Source organism: Aquarana catesbeiana, linkage group LG03 (assembly GCF_042186555.1).
Source record: "Aquarana catesbeiana isolate 2022-GZ linkage group LG03, ASM4218655v1, whole genome shotgun sequence".
Taxonomy (NCBI): domain Eukaryota; kingdom Metazoa; phylum Chordata; class Amphibia; order Anura; family Ranidae; genus Aquarana; species Aquarana catesbeiana.
The window spans coordinates 534,758,952-534,780,162 of record NC_133326.1 but is presented as its reverse complement, the minus strand read 5'-3'; the positions used below and the strand labels follow the sequence as shown (position 1 = coordinate 534,780,162).

At 42.9% G+C, this 21,211-nt stretch overlaps 1 non-coding gene across 1 annotated transcript; it reads left to right on the top strand.

Moving 5' to 3' along the window:
* The first annotated feature begins 12,552 nt into the window (after positions 1-12,552).
* LOC141135991 (5S ribosomal RNA) lies at positions 12,553-12,671 on the top strand. Its single transcript, XR_012243660.1, has one exon. It is a non-coding gene; the product is annotated as a 5S ribosomal RNA (ribosomal RNA).
* Positions 12,672-21,211: the final 8,540 nt, after the last annotated feature.

Here is a 21,211-nt window from a genome sequence, read left to right as displayed (position 1 = left end):
AAGGGCAACCCAAAGGTGGAATATAACAAGAAACTAAAAGCCTATATACACAAAGGGGAGAAAAAAGGAATCTTAAATAAAAAAGAAGCAAGATATTTGGTCCCAGAAGCAGCGAAAACCCCCGTGATCTATTATGTCCCTAAAATCCACAAAAGCCAAACCAACCCGCCAGGAAGACCTATAATAAGTGGCATTGATGGTCTATTTTCAAGGTTGGGGGCCTATTTAGACGGATATCTACAGCCATTGGTGGCTAGGGGCAAATCATATCTAAAAGATAGTAAACAGCTGATCACTGAACTAAAAAGCTTTAACGTCAAGGAAGAAGACATACTTGTAACACTTGGCATCAATTCACTATATACTAATATTGTACAAGCAGATGGCATTAGTGGAGTAGAATGGGCATTATACCAACAAACAGACCTAAAAGAGGAGCAAATAAAATATTTATTGGAAGGACTAAAGTTAGCGATGAGTCACAACTACTTTTGGCATAAGGAGACTACTATACCCAAGTGAAAGGGGTAGCCATGGGGGCTAAATACGCCCCGAGTGTAGCTAATTTACTCCTTAACAAATGGGAAGAAGAACAAATCTACAGTACCAGCAGGAGCCATCTGAAATTTTATCGACGGTATATAGATGATATCGTAATTATCTGGGGAGGCACTGAGGAAGAGTTACAAACATTTTTTGACGAACTAAACCACAACATCTACGGCTTATCTTTTTCCGGGAACTGGAGTAGACATAACATCAATTACCTCGACCTCCAAATATACAAAGAAAAGGGACATCTTAGCACAAAAACGCACTTTAAAGGCACAGACAGGAATGGTTACATTCCCACCAGTAGTTGCCACCACCCAAAGTGGATTGGGAATATCCCAAAGGGACAATTTATGCGGATACAGAGAAATTGCAGCAATATAACTGATTTTGATGAACAAACGGACATTCTGATCAAACGGTTTGTGGATAAGGGATACAAAAAGAAGGATCTATTATCATTAAAATAAAAAATAAAAAACATGGATAGAAATAGACTAATGGAAGGCACACAGAATACCCATAAATGGGAAAAAACAAACTACTGGGCCTTGCCTTCCTGACTGGATATAACAGACAATATAGAACCATAGAATCGATTGTTAAAAAACATTGGCCCATACTACAATCGGACCAGGTTTTAAAAACGGTGCTGCCAAGGAAACCCATTTTTATTTATAGGAAGGCCTCAACCCTTAGAAATAAACTAGTGCATAATGCACTCGACCCCCCAAAACAAATTAGAATAGGTAACAACTTGAAAGGCTTTTATAAATGTGGAAAATGTTTACCTTGCAGAGAGAGCAAAAAAACAAATAAGAAGATCACGAAGTTTAAGTCAACAGCAAATGGGAAAGAATACACAATCAGGGATCTAATAACGTGCAATAATACACACGTCACTGACGTGATAGAATGCCCGTGTCGTAAACAGTACGTGGGACGCACTACTAGGAAACTACACATAAGAATTAGGGAACACATCCCAAACATAAAGAATGGTTTTAAAAAACACAGTGTATCCAGACTTTTTAGAGAATACCACAACAGAGACCCTAGGGGTATGCTTTTTTACGGCATTGACAAAATTAAGGGACACTGGAGGGGTGACAATAAAAAAGTAAAAGTGTCACAAAATGAAACTAGATGGATTTTCCAGCTGGACACACTCCAACCATCAGGAATGAATATAGATGTCGACCTTAATGGTTTCCTTACTATTTATTAAAAGCCCATTGGTTTCCCCAAAAAAGAAAGAATCAATTATATGGATGTATTTATATGCACCTACAAGTAGCACGACTTTAAACATTTCAGAAAACAATTCTACATATTCCCCTTTTATCTCTCCTATAATTATTTGAACACTAATATTTAAATACCATTTGTTTAACATAAATTTATTTATATATGACCTCCCCTTGCCCTATCTCCTAAATACAGACAACATTTATCCCCTATATTAGGAGCCAGTAACCCACCCTCAACATCCACTATTTTTAATTTTTAAATATTTTTAACTTTTAATAAAAGATTTTTATCTATTTTACTTTTATCCCTATTTCTATTTATTTTTATTTCATTTTTTTCTTTTGTATTTATTTAAATGTTTTTTACACCTTTTTGTTTCTATACCGATAGGTTTATTTAAATTAAACACACCTTTTAAATAAAAATAATATTTTTTAATACTGATTAAACACTTTCTAATATGAAGGGTTTACACAAATATATCAGATAGGAATGTATTACTGTTTGTGTATTTTAGGGAAGGTCAGGCTATTAATTGTAAACCAGGTATACTGTGCGGTAGAAATAGGTAAAAACACAAGATCACATTTTGACCCATGTGACAGTGACACAAATATATAAAGGGCTTATATACCCGTAAGGCGTCACTATCAGGCCCTTGATAAGGAAGCTCTGGCTTAGTTAGTTACTATCTGGCCGTTCTATGGTGCCATAAGTATAAGGCAATGGGCCGCGGTCTCCGGTCCGCAATATCTTAGAAAACATGGCCGCCGGAACGCAAATACACATAAAAAACATGGCCGCTGGAACACAAGCACATAAAACATGGCCGCTTGATTGCAAGCTTATCATGGACCGCACAGTATATAAGGGAGATGACGCAAGGACCACGCTCCCGTAGACGTCCGTGTGACGAAACGTACGTAGGGCGTGGCTTAAACTGGACGCCTTGCAGACATCTCCTTGTAGCTGACATTTTGGAACATCCTAATGCTTACTGTTTATCGCTCATTTTGATCTACCACAATGTGAGTACTACTTGTATCTGACCAAATAAAAAGTGTTAAACGGTTTTACACTATGGAACCCTTTCTTTTCTCCTTCATGTCCTAACGATATCACCTTGATCCTGGTTTTGCCAAGTACTGCCGCACAGTGGCACATACTGTGACTGCACGCTACCCCTGAAGGGGATAAAAAGCTGGTGAGTCTCTGCACAATCACAACGCGAGACACCAGCACTTGGAATACACCTGTTGCTTGCTTAAAGAGACACACCAAGAAATTCCACAGCGAACGTTGTTTTTCACCTTATAGTGCACTGGGCACATATCACAGCTAGTTTTAAATAGCAAATTTATATGGACTGTTTATTAATATTTTAATGGTCACATAAATTATGGTTTATGATATTTTTGCATGTCACGTGTGATATATTTTATTTTATTGTGTTTATTTACTTTCTCAATGATTATGGCACAAGTCACTTTGATATCTATAATTTATTGGAGGAGTTGATTTATTTATTTATTTATTTATTGGAGGAGTTGATTTATTTATTTATTTATTTATCAGTATATTGTTTTTGATGAATTATTATATATTATTATATATTATATATATAATTATGAATTTAATATACAATTTTTTACACCTATAATTCATTTGTGAAGCCGGTCTTAAAAATAGGATTTGGGACGGCGCCACACTCACATCCTTTTTTCTTTCACAATACTACAGCAAATGGTCCCGGACTATGAACATGCTACAAGAGATAGTCAGAGGTTGCAGGTATATAGAAGTTGTTGGAGACTGCGAACATGCAACAGGCTATGGTCAGGGACTACAGGCATAATATAGGAGAGAGTCAGTGACTACAGACTTACTACAAGAGATGGTCAGAAACAGCAGATATGCTTTAGAAATTGTTGGAGACCGTGGCATGCTTTAGGAGACACATTATATGGCACTGCAAGAGATTACTGTTATCACAGCCCCTTTACAAAACGTTGTTCCCACATTTGTGTTCTTTATAGCCCCCTTAAAATTTACTTGTGTCGTATTTGATATTTCTCACAGCAAGGTACATTAAAAAAACAAACAGAGGAATAGAAAAATATAAAAAGAAAAAAGGGATGGACTGCACAAAAATTAGAGAAACCAAGCCATTTAACTACAAGATTTTAAGGTGTGAAGAGGTGAGTGGTGCTGCCTCCCCCGAAAACTTCACTCAGTGAAGTAATGGTTCATTTTAAGGTGTGAAGAGGTGAGTGGCGCTGCCAGAAAACTTAACAGTGTAATGACTGTATGCAGTCAAATCGATCCTGATGAATAATAAAGTGCATCAACCTTCAAATAAGTGCAACTTACTATCAAAATATTTTTTAACCAATCCTTTATACCAAAAAACATACATCAATACATAAAAACGCAATTGTAAATGCTAGCGAGAAAATTGTGATAGTTAAAATGTGTATAATGGCAGCACACAATTCATATATAATGTCCTTTAGTAATTATCCAAAGTGATTTGTGCAAAAAATGGGGGTTATTTACTAAAACTGGAGCACTCAGAATCTGGTGCACCTGTGTATGGTAGCCAATTCGCTTCTAATATCAGCTTGTTCAATTAAGCTTTTGGCAATAAAACCTGGAAGCCGATTGGTTTCTATGCAGAAGTGCACCAGATTTTGAACCCTCCAGTTTTAGTAAATAACCCCCAATGTCTCTAAACTTTACTTTCCAAATTGACTTGTGCAAGGTGACTTACCGCTTCTGACGACGTTTGATGACGAAACGCGTAAGCCAGAGCTTGGAACGCAATCACGTCACTTTCAGTACTTCTGGTTTTCTGTATCTCGGTCTGTGGAACACACGTCTTCCCAGACCTACAGATTTTCTTTGCTATTTGTTCCTGGCTGAGTGCCTATTTTATTTGATACAATAAAATTCTTCTATTGGAGTTACACTATGAGTGTCCCTCTTTCCCATTCATTCATATGCGGATCTCCCATTAATTAATACGTCGCAGAGGAGGCTCTTCCATTGAACATCAGGATCAAAGGCAGATCTTACTGCATGCGTTTTACCCCTGCAGGGGTGCAGCTATCTGGTGAGTGTGGAACCGAGAGGGATGCACGAGTCTCATTCACTTCTCTGCATGGAAGCTGTGATATATTTACAGCATAAGTCACCTTGGAAACCTGCACAAGTCACTTTGGAAAGTCACATTCAGAGACATTATTTGCACAAATCACTTTGGATAATTACTAAAGGACATTAGATATGAATTGTGTGCTGCCATTATACACATTTTAAATATCACAATTTTCTTGCTTGCATTTACAATTGCATTTTTATGTATTGATGTATGTTTTTTGGTATATAGGATTGGTTAAAAAATATTTTGCGAGTAAGTTGCACTTATTTGAAGGTTGATGTACTTTATTATTCATCAGGATCGATTTGACTGCATAGAGTTATTACACTGTTAAGTTTTCTGGCAGCGCCACTCACCTCTTCACACCTTAAAATGAACCATTACTTCACTGAGTGAAGTTTTCGGGGGAGGCAGTAGCCACACCTTTACCTAAGCACGGAATTACATTTATCTTATTTAACTACCAAATGCCAGTCAACAGAATGTTAAGCAAGAGTTAAGGGAAACATACTAATGTCTTCAGGTGCCATGAGAAGCACATAGTAAGTGCCAAAGGGCTGCATGTGGACACCAAACCACAGACTGGGGACCAGGGCTCTATGTTCTGTTTCTGAATAAAACTCCTCTCCTGTGTGATGAAAGCTCCTTCATTATTATGAATCTGTGTGTAGGCAGGTGCAGTCTATTTTCTCCACTGTAGATGGTGCACGACCACAGCAGTATTGCAGTAGGAGCTGAAGTCAAAAGAAACTTGGCTCCTCTATGGCAGGGGTTGACAACCTACGGCCGCATCTGGCCCGGTGCCGCTAAATGTCCAGCCCATCAGTGCACGTGATGAATTCACGTGCACCCAGCCCACAGACATTTTAACACTTTCACGCTGACCTATAGCAGTGTGATGCCTGCAGCTGCAGGCATCACCCCAGTACCATTTTGTAGAGCCGGCGGTTGGCTTTCTTGGGACAACAACCAATGCGGCTAGAAAGCCCCCCTCTTCTGCCACCTTCTGTGGCTCGCCCAGGCTGTCCCATCCCACCGGGAGGCCTGAGCGACCGACCGGCATGTCTGCTGGCTGGCCGGAGACACGAACAAAGCCGGAATCAGCTTTGATAGGGTCTCGGATCTAGTAACTTGGAAGCGATGTCATGACATCACTACCGGTTTACAGAAGACTTAAAGGGGCCAAATATAAAAAAAAATGACAGCATTCAAAACAGCCAAACGTGGTGTTTTGAATGCTTTTAAGTGCAAAAGAGGGATTTGGGTTCTTATAGACCCCAGATCCTTCCATAAAGAGCACCTGTCACTGCCTATGACACTCCCCCTTTAAAGGGAGACTGTAAAAATAAAAGAAGAAAATGAAATAAATAAGAATTTTTCTTTTAAAGCGCCCCATCCCTCTGTGCTTACACAGATTTGGGGCTGGCTGTGTAAAATGCAGGGGGGGGGCTGTTTAATGTGCAGGGGTCCAGAGGTGCGGGGTTGTGTAATGTAAAGGGGTCCAGAGGTGCAGGGGCTGTGTAATGTAAAGGGGCCCAGAGGTGCAGGGGGGCTGCGTAATGTAAAGGGGTCCAGAGGTGCGGGGGCTGTGTAATGTAAATGTAAATGTGATGTTATCTTTATTTATTAGGAGGTGAATGCAGCCCTCCATGCATTCAGATGCATTGAATCCGGCCCTTAAGTGGAAACAGGTTGCTGACCCCTGCTCTATGTTTTCCTGGGTCACTGGGGAAGCTGCCGCCCCATGTGACTCTGGCATCCATCTTGGGTCAGGCAGAGCCTATATAAGGCCCTGGCCCTGGGCCCTGGCTCCCAGGCTTGGAGCTCCTTCGCATGTGGGTAGGGTAAGGACAGGATCACTTTGTGGTAGCACTCCAGAATCTCTGGAAACACCTGGAGAAGAGGGATGTGTGCGGCTGTGCCATTATTACTACTTCAGATCGTGGTAGGAATAAAAGCTGGCCCAGTCAGGAGAGCCCTACAGGACAAATTGGCCAAACGTAATTGTGAAGTGGAAGGAAAATGATAAATGGTTTTCAATTTTTTTTACAAATAAATATCTGAAAAGTGTGTTACCCCTAACAAAAATCTAGTGGAACCATTTGCCTTCAAAAGTCAGCTAATTAGTAAATAGAGTCCACCTGTGTGTAATTTATTCTCAGTATAAACACAGCTGTTCTGTGAAGCCCTCAGAGGTTTGCTAGAGAATCTTAGTGAACAAACATCATGAAGGTCAAGAAACACACCAGACAGGTAATTGATAAAGTTATGGAGAACTTTAAAGCAGGGTTAGGTTATAAAAAAATATCCCAAGCTTTGAACATCTCACGGAGCACTGTTCAATCCATCATCCGAAAATGGAAAGAGCATGGCACAACTGCAAACCTACCAAAACATGGCCGTCCACCTAAACTGACAGGCCGGGCAAAGAGAGCATTAATCAGAGAAGCAGCCAAGAGGCCCATGGATACTCTGGTGGAGCTGCAAAGATCCACAGCTCAGGTGGGAAAATCTGTCCACAGGACAACTATTAGTCATGCACTCCACAAATCTGGCCTTTGTGGAAGAGTGGCAAGAAGAAATCCATTGTTAAAAGAAAGCCATACGAAGTCCCGTTTGCAGTTTGTGAGAAAGCCATGTGGGAGACACAGCAAACATGTGGAAGAAGGTGCTCTGGTCAGATGAGATCAAAATTGTACTTTTTGGCCTAAAAGCAAAATGCTATATGTGGTGGGAAACTAACCCTGCACATCACCCTGAACACACCATCCCCACCGTGAAACATGGTGGTGGCAGCATCATATTGTGGGGATGCTTTTCTTCAGCGGGGACAGAGAAGCTGGTCCGAGTTGATAGGAAGATGGTTGAAGTCAAATACAGGGCAATCTTAGAAGAAAACCTTTTAGTCTGCAAAAGACTTGAGACTGGGGTGGAGGGTCATCTTCCAGCAGGACAACGGTCCTAAACATACAGCCAGAGCTACAATGGAATGGTTTAGATCAAAGCATATTCATGTGTTAGAATGGCCAAGTCAAAGTCCAGACCTGAATCCAATAGAGAATCTGTGGCAAGACTTTTCATCTAATCTGACAGAGCTTGAGCTATTTCTTGATCATATATCACGGGACACAGAGTATTCATTACATAGTGGGTTAGCTAGGCACCATCGGTGATTGGACACTGGTTAACCCCAATTAAGGAGAATTCCTCCCCTATATAAACCCTCCCATATGGGGAGGACCTCAGTTTTTTCACCAGTGTCTAAGGTGGTTGGTCACGTAAAACATGTGCTGTGAAGGAAGCTCCAGTTTGGTCCCTGCGGGGGCTTAAAGGGCTATGCTGACCGGATCCATATCTCGGGCCGATATTTTGACTCCCAAGATGGTATGGTACCTGGGCCTCGTCATCCGAAGAAGCGAGGTTTTGCCTGTAAGTCTCTCTTTGGAGGACTGGGCTCTGAGAAAAACAGGCTTGGTGTACTATTAAAACAGTGGCACGAAAGTTTCTGGCAGAGTCTTTTACAGGTCCAGGTAAAGAGGTTTCTCTGAGTAGGAACCCAAAAAACCCAGAAGGTTGGCACAACGCTACCCGCCGTGATGGGTGAAGGCTGGAAACTGTCTGTTCTCAGCAGTTCCTGCGGCGGGGACAGGAAAGAGAAGTTAATCCTATGTATATATATATATTACAAGTGGATTTTCTTAAATGAGTTATGTCTTACCTGATTTCCACCACTAGAGGGAGTAAAGAGCAAACTTACGTGCCTTTCAGATACACACTCAGTGAAGCTGGTGTCCAATCCGCTCACTTCCCCCACTGCAGGTGTGCAGACGCCAGGTGGCTAATTTAAAAGCCCAGAGCGTTCAGAGCTCTGTAAACAGATGAACACAGAGTCTGGGCAGTGAGCATCTTAACCACTTGACAACTGGGCACTTAAACCCCCCACGTGACCAGACCAATTTTCAGCTTTCAGCGCTCTCACACTTTGAATGACAATTACTCAGTCATGTAATACTGTACCCAAATGAATTTTTTGTCCTTTTTTCATACAAATAGAGCTTTCTTTTGGTGGTATTTGATCACCTCTGGGTTTTTTATTTTTTGCGCTATAAATGAAAAAAGACCGAAAATTTTGAAAAAAAACGCATTTTTCTTTGTTTCTGTGATAAAATTTTGCAAATTAGTAATTTTTCTTCATAAATTTTTGGCCACAATTTATACTGCTACATATCTTTGGTAAAAATAACCCAAATTAGTGGATATTATTTGGTCTTTGTGAAAGTTAGAGAGTCTACAAGTTATGGTGCAAATCATAAAAAATTGATCACATCTGAAGTACTGGTGGCCTATCTCATTTCTTGCCACCCGAACAAGTCAGGAAAGTACAAATACCCCCCAAATGACCCCTTTTTTGAAAGTAGACATTCTAAGGTATTTAGTAAGATGCATGGTGAGGTTTTTGATGTTGTCATTTTTTCCCACAATTCTTTGCAAAATGAAGATTTATTTTTTTTCCCCACAAAATTGTCATTGTAATAGGTTATTTCTCTCACATGGCATGTGTATACCACAAATGACACCCCAAAATACATTCTGCTACTCCTCCTGAGTATTACGATACCACATGTGTGGGACTTTTTCACAGCCTGGCCACATAGAGAGGCCCAACATGCAGGGAGCGCCATCACGTGTTCTAGGAGCATAAATTACACATCTGACTTGTTGACTACCTATTACACTTTTGAAGGCCCTGGAGAACCAGGACAATGACATGTGACACTGACGTGGCACTGATGACAAATGGCACTGATACGTGACACTGACGTGGCACTGATGACAGATGGCACTGATACGTGACACTGACACTAATACATGGCACTGATGACAGATGGCACTAATACGTGACACTGATGACAGATGGCACTAATACGTGGCACTGACAGATGGCACTAATACGTGGCACTGATGACACGTGACACTGATGACAGATGGCACTAATATGTGGCACTGATGACATGTGGCGCTGATGACAAATGGCACTGATGACAGATGGCACTAATATGTGGCACTGATGACACGTGGCACTAATGAAAGATGGCACTAATACATGGCACTGATGACAGATGGCACTAATACGTGGCACTGATGACAGATGGCACTAATACGTGGCACTGATGACACTGATGACAGATGGCACTGATACGTGGCACTGATGACACTGATGACAGATGGCACTGATACGTGGCACTGATGACACGTGACACTGATGACAGATGGCACGTGACACTGACAGGTGGCACTGATGACAAATGGCACTATGTGGCACTGATGACAGATGGCATTTATACATGGCACTGGGGACAGATGGCACTGGGGACAGATGGCAGGGTCAGATGGCAGGGACAGATGGCAGGGACAGATGGCAGGGACAGATGGCAGGGACAGATGGCAGGGGCAGATGGCAGGGGCAGATGGCAGGACAGATGGCAGGGGCAGATGGCAGGACAGATGGCAGGGGCAGATGGCAGGACAGATGGCAGGACAGTTGGCAGGGGCAGATGGCAGGACAGATAACCGTGGGGACACTTTTATTTTTCTTTTTTTTTTTTTTTTTTTTTTTTACACTTACCGCAGCAGCGGTTCGCTCTCCCTCCTCACACGCTGTCTCTGTGTGAGGATGGAGAGCCGGCGATGAGAGAGGATCTCATATGTTTATATATGAGATCCTCTCTCATTGGTAGAGCGATCGCACTGTAAACGGCCGCTGTCATTGGCCGTTTACGGCGATCTGTGACTGGCCATGTCCGAGGGACACGGCCAGCACAAAACTTCCGCGATGCGCGCCCGCGGGAGCGCGCAATGCGGAAGTAAACAGGAGGACGTCCAGGGACGCCCTCCCGGCAATTGGAGTCCGCGCTGTAGCCGTCTTTCGGCTATAGCGCGGGCGCCTAGTGGTTAAAGTGGTCAGAACCATAGGGGTAAACTAAGACACCTACTCGGCATCAGGTTTGTGCAGTATTAAGCATATATGTATATTGTGAGACTTTTAGCACAACAGTGATTGCATATGTACTAGTACCTCTGCTTTGTAGCTTGGGACTATATCTCCTCGTAAGAGGGTCTCGGGGGAGGTAACAAAGGCACAAGAAAGTCACGGCCTGTGTCTAGGGGTCCTAAAGATGCCTTCAGATTACCATCCCCCCCTGCAAGACTGGAGCCAGCCTCACAGGATGAGTCAGTGCCCCTGTCAGGTTTTGCAGCCTCTCCTAAATGTTGCAGCCCCAGCGTATGTCACATTCCCTTAGGGCTACATTGGAGGGTTTTGAGGGAAGAATTATGAATTTTATTTCAGCTTCCTTAAAAGATAGCAGAAAAAGGGGTAGATCCCCTCCCTCTGCTGCACTTTATCTTTCAGATGATTCCTCTGACAATGAGGAGAGATCCCTATCCAGAGATAGGGATCAAGAGCAGTCTGAGGATTCAGAGGAAGAGGAGAGAGCTTCTTCCTCTCAGGCACTCAAGAAGCAGGTCCAGTATTATACTGAACTAGTGCATTCCACATTTAAAATGCCCTCTGCTGAGGCCGCTACATCCTCTGTTTCTTCCCTGGGGGTCAGAAGAATCTCACAGACTGCGTTTTCCTTTCCAATTTATCCTTTAATGGATAAATTGTTGTATGAGGACTGGGGACATCCCGATAAAACTGTTTACTCCTCCTAAAAGGTTTTCTATGCTTTATCCTCTGGAGGAAAGCCCTTGGACAATGCTCAGGTGTTTAAAGATCCAACTGATAAAAAGCTGTAAACTTTATTAAAAGCCTCCTCTCCATGGCTGGCGCTGTAGTCCAACCTACAGTCGCAACTGTGGGTTTGTGTCAATTCCTCAAGGAACAGGATAAGCAGATGCTTGGCCTCCTTCCCAGTGAGGAAGTAGAGAACTATGCAGACCTTCCACAGGTGCTGTGTTTTATGATTAATTCCATTCTGGATACTGCCCAGCAAGCATCTCATTTGTCTCTCCTGTTGGTACACATGCGCAGGTCCCTTTGGCTTAAAAGTTGGGCAGCAGAGCTTTCATGCAAAAGATATTTAGCTGGCTTCCCATTCAAAGGGGAACACCTATTTGGGGATGACCTAGACAATTTTATCCAAAAAATTACAGGTGGTAAATCTACACTCCTACCAGTTAAGAGGAGTAAACGTCCACCATTCAAATGGTCTCTTTCCCCTTCCCCTGGAACATCAGGCTCTAAGTAGTGGCGTCGGCCTTCCCAATTTACTTTCAGAGGAAAGGCCCAGGGTCACACCCAAGGGCAGAAAAAAGCTTGGGGGACGAAAGCCTGCCAAGCAGAGCCCCAAAACATCCCTGTGAAGGGGCGCCCCCACTCGGCCGAGTGGGGGGGGGCTCCTACAGTTTTCAGGAGCCTGGCGGGAAGAGGTTCAAGACAAGTGAGTGGTCTCTTCAGTATCTCTAGGTTACAAAATAGAGTTCCTAGAGCTTCCACCAGCTTGTTTCCTAAAGGTCAAGAATTCCCAAGGATCCAGTAAAGCGAGAACCGCTACTACTGGCCTTAGATCGCTTACTATCCCAGGGCCTACGGCCACATCACCCTGAAAGCGCCCGATCTCGTCTGATCTCAGAGGCTAAGCAGGGTCGGGCCTGGTTAGTACCTGGATGGGAGACCGCATGGAAATACCAGGTGCCGTAGGCTAGAGTGATAGTAGAAATGAACCCAAAAGATTAGGGTTCAGGATTCTGCTCGAATCTCTTCACCGTTCCAAAGCCAAATGGAGATGTCAGACCCATCCTAGATCTAAAGGATCTGAATCAGTTTCTACACATTCGATCCTTCTGACTGCAGTCAATTAGTTCGGTGGTCTCCACCTTGCAGGGGGGAGAATTTATGGCATCAATAGATATCAAGGATGCATATCTTCATGTGCCGATTTTTCCCGCTCACCAAAGATAAGGTTTGCGGTAGACCAGCGCCATTTCCAGTTTGGGGCCCTTCCTTTCGGTCTCGCTACAGCTCCTCGGATTTTTACAAAAATTCTAGACCCTCTCTTAGCAAATCTAAGAGCTCAGGGCATAACTGTGGTAGCTTATCTAGACGATTTGCTACCCATAGAGCAATTGGTGGCACACCTGAACCGCACTGTCTTCAAGACAGTAAGACATTTGGAAAGACTAGGCTGGATAATCAACCTAGAAAAGTCTTCTTTGCAGCCTTCAACAAGGTTGGAGTATCTAGGCATGATCATAGACACCCCTCAAGGCAGGGTGTTTCTACCAGAGCCAAAGGTCAAGGCCATAAGAGCTCTAGTCCGCTTAGTATTAAGCAAAAAGAGTCCATCCATTCGGCTATGTATGAGACTGTTAGGAAAGATGGTTGCCACTCCATTTGCCCAGTTTCACTCAAGGCCCCTGCAGAGAAGCATTCTCGCAGCTTGGAACAAAAAGACTCATGCCTTGGATCTTCCGATGTGCCTATCCCCAAGGATACGCAAAAGCTTCAATTGGTGGTTACAAACCAAAAATCTTTTGAAAGGCAAAGCCTTTCTTCCACTACAATGGAAGATTGTAACCACAGATGCCAGCCTGACAGGCTGGGGAGCAGTTCTGGAAGAAACATGCACGCAGGGAAGATGGTCTGCAACCGAGAAACGCTTGCCCATCAATATTCTAGAAATTCGGGTAATTTACTTGGCCCTCATGGACTGGTCTTACAGGCTACAGGGTCATCCTATTCGGATACAATCCGACAATGCCACGGCTGTGGCTTACATCAATCACCAAGGAGGCACCAGACGTCTGGATGCCCAAAGGGAGGGGAATCGCATTCCTGCATGGGTAGAAAGCCATGTTCCCTGCCTGTCTGCGGTATTCATCCCAGGAGTGGAAAATTGGCAAGCGGATTTCTTAAGCCACTGGCAATTATGCCCAGGAGAATGGTCCCTACACCCCGACATATTCCAGACCATATGTCAAAGGTGGGGAACACCAGGTGTGGATCTATTCGTGTCCAGATTCAACAGGAAGCTGGACAAATTTGTGTCCAGAACAAGGATGTACTTACTCAGGGGTCAGATGCTCTGACAATCCCATGGGATCAGTACAATCTAGTGTATGCTTTCCCTCCAAACCCACTTCTTCCGCGGTTCCTGGTAAGGGTCAAAAGGGAAGCAAAGTCGGTCCTTTTAGTAGCCCCGGCTTGGCCCAGACAACCTTGGTATGCAGAGATTGTAAAGATGGCAGTGGGCAGGCCTTGGGTCCTCCCATTCCGGCCAGATCTGCTCACACAGGGTCCGATTTGCCGATTTGCCACCCTGCTTTACGAAGTCTAAATTTGATGGCTTACCTGCTGAGACCCACATTTTAAAAGACCGTGGGCTCTCGGAGTCAGTCCTTTCCACTCTGGTCAATGCCAGAAAGCCGGCCTCCAGGCTTATTTACTACAAATCTGGAAGGCATATGTTTCCTGGTGTGAACCCAGGGGATGGCATCCTAGAAGGTATATGATTAGCAGAATCTTGACCTTTCTTCAGTCAGGCCTAGAAATGAGATTGGCTTTGAGCACTATCAAAGTCCAAATTTCGGCTTTGTCTGTATTTTTTTCAGAAGCCAATTGCTTCACATTCCCTTGTCCGGGCCTTTATTCAGGGGGCACTGCGGTTAAATCCGCCAGTCAAACCTCCAGTATGCCCATGGGATTTGAATTTGGTGTTGTCGGCTTTACAGGGACAACCCTTTGAGCCACTGCACCTGGCTCCTTTAGCGCTTTTGACTAAAAAATTAGTCTTCTTGATAGCCATATCCTCTGCTAGGAGAGTATCAGAATTGGCAGCTTTTTCTTGTAAAGAGTCATGTTTAATTATTCACAAGGACAGGATTGTTATGCGTCCTAATAGTTCCATCTTACCTAAGGTGGTTTCAGGATTCCATTAGAATAAAAATGTAATCCTACCATCCTTTTTTCCAGATCCGCAGTCCGCGGAGGAAGAATCTTTGCACACTCTTGATGTGGTTAGAGCAGTCAGTGTCTATCTGCAGGCAACCGCTCAGATACGGAAAACTGATTGTTTGTTTATTCTGCCGGATGGCCATAAGAAAGGCCAAGCAGCGTTGAAATCCACTCTTTCTAGATGGATTAGACAGGTTATTTTTCAGGCTTATGATATAAAGAGGAAGACTCCTCCTTTTCATGTGAAAGCGCACTCAACTAGGGCTGTTAGTGCTTCTTGGGCAGTGCATCACCAGGCCTCCATAGCTCAGATCTGTAAGGCTGCGACTTGGTCTTCAGTCCGTACATTCACCAGATTCTTTCAGGTGGATGTAAGAGGGCAAGAGGATACCGCCTTCAGGCGCAGTGTACTGCAGGCTGCAGTTTAGTTCCTCTGGTCCATTTGCGGTCTATTTTCTGATCTGTGTCTCCCTCCCCTCAAATGAGCATTGCTTTGGGATATCCCACTATGCAATGAATACTCTGTGTCCCGTGATGTATGATCAAGAATATAGGATTTTTAAATACAGCTTACCTGTAAAATCCTTTTCTTGAGAGTACATCACGAGACACAGAGCTCCCGCACTTCTATGGGTTTTACGTGGTTACCTATTGCTTTGCTACAAAACTGAGGTCCTCCCCGTATGGGAGGGGTTATATAGGGGAGGAATTCTCCTTAATTGGGGTTAACCAGTGTCCAATCACCGATGGTGCCTATCTAACCCACTATGTAATGAATACTCTTTGTCCCGTGATGTACTCTCAAGAAAAGGATTTTACAGGTAAGCTGTATTTAAAAATCCTATTTTTCCAAAGAAGAATGGGCAAAAATGTCACTCGCTGAATACAAATGCACGCCACACTTTTTACATATTTATTTGTAAAAAAAAAAAAATTGAAAAAAAACATTTACAACGTAAAATACATTTACGTTTTTGGTTGTAACATGACAAAATGTGGAAAATGTCAAGGTGTATGAAAACTTTTTCAAGGCATTGTAGCTCTTTAATTTTATTTTTCTGTGAGTTTGCATTTGGCTTTTTAATTGTAATAATCCCATTGATGCCGCACTTAGCTGGCACCCCGTTGTATTCCTTTTTTGTAATTTCAGAGATTTGTTCCTGTCTCAGGACAACATCCTCCCTTTGGGATTTTTATGAACTCCTTATAAACATTTTACTACTTATGCTACACAAGCGTATTCTCACATTTATCTGTTGTCATTACAGCCAGATCGATCCTGAGACAGTGGGATCGACTCGAGATACAGGACAACGTACAGTACTTTATAGCGAGACGCTCATTCCCACTGAGACATTCTATAGATTGTGGTCCCCCCAGTGGCATATCCTCCAAATCTGCTTAGTCCTTGGTCAGGGGGTACTTCTTGGCATCAACACATGGGGCTGTGGTATGGGCCCATAATAACACAGTCCATTGGGCTATTGGCCACATGCGCTTCCTCCTGATGTTTGGGTGCTATGGCCAGTTGCCGAGGTTCTCCTGCTGGGCTCTCCAGAGAATTCAACACCCCGAAATCCTAGCACCTGAGTACAAAAACATTATGATCGTTTGTAGAAAGTCAAGCAGGTGGTGTTGGACAGGCACAAGGACTTGGCCGAGAACTCTGCCTTAGAGGGACAACTGTTGCAACCGGGTGTGGGTGAAAAATACCAAGAATAAGCGAGACAGTAAACTGGAGCCCCTGTGGGAGCGTACTCTCTATCGGGTTGAATAGCAACCCTTTTCTCCAAATGCAGTATATGAGGTAATCTCAGAGGAACCCAATCCCATCAAGAAATGTCTCCACAGCAATCTGCCAAGACCATGTGTGCTAGGTGGCGACTGTTCCACCAAACCAGCAGGAGATAGTGAAATGTTTGATCCTGTGGATGTCTCACTTGTGCATGAAGTCCCCATTAAATAGTACCTGCCTCCTATCTTGCTTGAGCTCCAAGCCTCCCCTGATTTTGAAGCAGGAAGCCTCAGTATAGCGACTAAGAACAGTCCAGCCACTCCTGCGAGTCCCACAGACTGTCCAAGGAGTCAGTCTGGGGTCCAGATGAAGGTAGTAAGGAGGATCCTGTTGACCCCAGTCCACCTACAGCCCCCGAGTCGCAATCTGAAGATGATTACTTGACGTTGTGACTCCACTGAGGACACTACTGTCCTTTGCAGTCTAATGCCGCGTACACACGAGTGGACTTTACGGCAGACTTGGTCCGGCGTACTGGATTTCGTCGGACAATTCAATTGTGTGTGGACTTGGGTGGACTTTGTTTGCTCCAAAGTTGGACGGACTTAGATTTGAAACATGTTTTAAATCTATCCGACGGACTCTTCTTTCTAGCGGACAAACCGGTCGTCTATGTGCTAGTCCGACGAACTCAAACTGACGCATGCTCTGAAGCAATAACAAGACGGAAGCGCTCGGTCTGGTAAAACTAGCCTTCGTATTGAAGCTAACACATTCCTCTTCTGTGATCATGTAATACAGCGCTTTTTTTTTAATTTATAATGCGAGAGGAATGAAGTTGTTTTTCTGTTTTATATTCACACAGAGTTCTCAGAAACTACTTTATTCATGATTTATCCTCATGCCATGACTAATATGATATTTTTAAAAAGCCAGATCTCCATAAATAAAGTTTTAAATTAGATTTTGGACTCATCTTTATTTTTTTTATTGATTTCAACACTTATCTATTTTACAAAGTGTGCTAAATTATACCAACATTTTTTTTTATTGATTTTTTCATGATTTTCTAGTTACCACAATGTGAAGGAATGTGATGTAAATAATAATAATAATAATCTGAAAATGTCTATTTTCTTATGTGTATACATATTTTTCTCCTTACTCATTATATATAAGTATACAGGTTTGCACTGTTCCTATATTTTCTCAAGATGGCGGGTACCCCCTGCATCCCACACATCAGAAGAACGCGGAACTGAAGATAAAACCAAGGATAGCCAGACCTCGTTATGAAGATTCTCCATTTTCTTTTTCTATCCTAACCAATGAGATGTACCTATTAGACTAACATAGCAATGACGTATTTGTGTGTATAAAACATTAGCACCGCCTTGAATAAATTAGAAGTGTAAGAAGTAACGGAGCTGAGCGTGTCTCAGAGTGTTTACTTTTATATGCATGCATATCAACACTTTCAAATTAGAGACAGCAGCAGATAACCTTGGGCTCGATTGGAGCTCTTAATCATTTCCATAACAGATGGTGCCGAAACCCGGGACCTCAGGCTACAGTCGAAGCCGTACCGCGATAAGCATTTGGGCGTTAACTGATTGATGAGAGTGGGGTTTGCGCAGCCCTAACAGTACCGGTAAGTTTGATTTATATTCTCACCACTGTACGACTTTCTTATCTTTCGGTTGACGGCTGGATTCTGTCGGTATGCTGAGACTGTCTTAGAGGCAGGTATTTCCTCGCCTGAGGTTGTTTTAACGAACCTGCCAATGGGTTTCTGCTGACTGTATTTTTTGTTCACTGTCTGCCATTCTTTGGACTGCGAAACTCAGCAGTCTAAAAGTGCTACATGTGTGAATGGGTAGTCTCATCTCCAGATGAGCTTTCGGCCTCTGGAGGAAACATGAGATTGTTTCCCTTGTAGCAAACGTTTATAGATGGGTCACTCTGGGTTCGACGAACCTTTGAGGGTTATCTCAGCTGCTGGCTTTGCAGTCTAAAAGTGTTACAGAAGTCTCACCCCAAGACGAGTTGTCGGCCTCTTGGTGTAGAGCTGGAAAAAAAAAAACGTCTATAAACGGGTTTATTTTTGCAGGGTGGTCTGCCCTTGTGGTTATCTTAGCCTGCTGAAATTTTGCAGTTCGAAGAGTGGCAGGTGTAATGTCCTGTCGTGAGTGTATTTGTGGTTTACTGTTTGCTATACACGAGAGGGGTTGGGGTGGGGACTGGTTAAGGTCGGAGGGGGGGCTGCCCGGGGGATCTGTTGGGTCGTGGGCCGTTGCTCCTCACTACCCCTGATGTGTTTGTTCTTGTTCTGAGATTAACCTAGGAGCGCAGTTTTATGTGCTCCCACCGAAGGAATTTGTTGATAAGAACACTGAGAAAAAATATTACCCCTTGGTTGTACGTATTCTCCTCTCAAGCCGTTAGCCGAGAAACAGAGAGAGAAAAGAAAGTGATATTGTAAAGAAAGTGATATTGCAAAGAAGGAGAGAAGAAGATGTTGAAATAGTTAACAAAGTTGAAAGAAGTGGCGAAAGTTATGTTGCTGAAGAAACAGGGAGAAAAATCCTGTGTGATAAAGAAAATTGGATAAAGGAAGTTAAGAAAGATGGCGATTGTATTATGTATGTGTATCACAGAGCTGATGATATGTTGGAACTTGAAACAAAGGAGGGGAGGGACAGCACTGCCCTCCGTCTAACAACCACTCCTTTCTCACCACCCAAGCACAACCCACTGTGACAACTCAGCCCGGCGGCCATCTTAGTGCACCCATGCCTTCACTTTCTACCCTGCCCAGTGCACTTCCTGCCGGCGGCCATCTTGGTACACCCAGTAAGCTTAAACAGCCTGTACCCATCCCTCCCTGTTTTAAACCAAGATGGTTCATACCACACACCTGTCTTCCTCAATACGGGAGCATCACATTCCCAGGCCGGATATGTTAATGATGAAGAAGCATCTGAGTGGGAAGCCCAACAGCAGGCAGCAAAGCCACCCACTGATTTAACCCCCAATCCGGCTCCAGACTCTCAGTTTCGAGAGGATCTCAAACACATGCTGGCAACCGTAAGGAACAGTGCCTCTTGCCAGCCCCCGCCCCAACAACAGTCTCGGTTACCAGAAGGGGCACCAGTGATGTATGTCGCTTTTACTCTATCACAAGCAGCGGCCTTAGTGACAAGTCTGCCTGACCCAGAGAAGCAGCCAATTCCCTTCTACCACAGGATAGTGCAGATACAAGAAACTTACTCAGCTGCCTGAAGAGACTTGATCAGCCTATGCCAAATCAAAGCAGGATATGTCTTTTGGCCAGTCATGCAGACGGCCTTCAATGATGCCAGCCTGACAAGTGCCACTTCCTACACCTCAGGAGTGGAGTTCTGTGCACAACTCCACGACTGGGCAAAGGAGAAGTTGACGGATCAGACCACCACAATCCAAGATATTACCCAAGATAAAGGGGAGTCTGTGAAGAAGTATCATGCTAGACTCATAAAGGCACACACACACATGTTATCAACTGCTTTTGTTTCAGGGCTCAGAGAGGATATCAGAAAAGGCCTGATGGTGGCCCGCCCTGAATACCATTCAATGAAAATGTCTGATTTATTGGGACGTACTAAACTGCATATTGGGATGATGGGATGATTGGATTATTGGCTGCAATACTGAGAACTCTCACTAGATGTCAGTGTACCATATACACATATATATGGTAATGACTCTGTTGTTTCTCAAAATATGTTATTCTTTACTGTGGTGCTTGATACAATGTTGCAAGAAGCAGTTGCTAATGTTTAACTCTTCACTTGTTGATATATATGCAGCTGTACAACAGTTGCTGATATTTATGCAGCTGTACAACAGGATACAGAAGTAATATAAAAATTACATTTGACCTGTTTTTGATGGGAATATGGGTAGAATTATTATTGCTCATGGGGATTATTGGAGGAATATCATGTTAACACCCGACAATGAACATATTTAATTAACAATAATATGCATACACTTTTTCTACATAGGGATTATGGGTGGAATATTGTAGTTAGACATACAAAGGAATATATTAAACCTATTTCTGATATAAATATGTATATAATTATTTTTCTACATGGGGATTATTGGTGGAATATTGTTTATAAATATACATAGCAGCATATTAAACCCATTTCTGATGAGAATATGCATATAATTATTTTTCTACATGGCGATTATTGGTGGAATATTGTTTATAAATATACATAGCAACATATTAAACCCATTTCTGATGAGAAAATGCATAAAATTATTTTTCTACATGGGGATTATTGGTGGAATATTGTTTAAAAATATACATAGCAACATATTAAACCCATTTCCAATGAGAATATGCATATAATTATATTTCTACATGTGGATTATTGGTGGAATATTGTTTATAAATATACATAGCAACATATTAAACCCATTTCTAAAGAGAATATGCATATAATGATTTTTCTACATGGGGATTATTGGTGGAATATTGTTTATAAATATACATAGCAACATA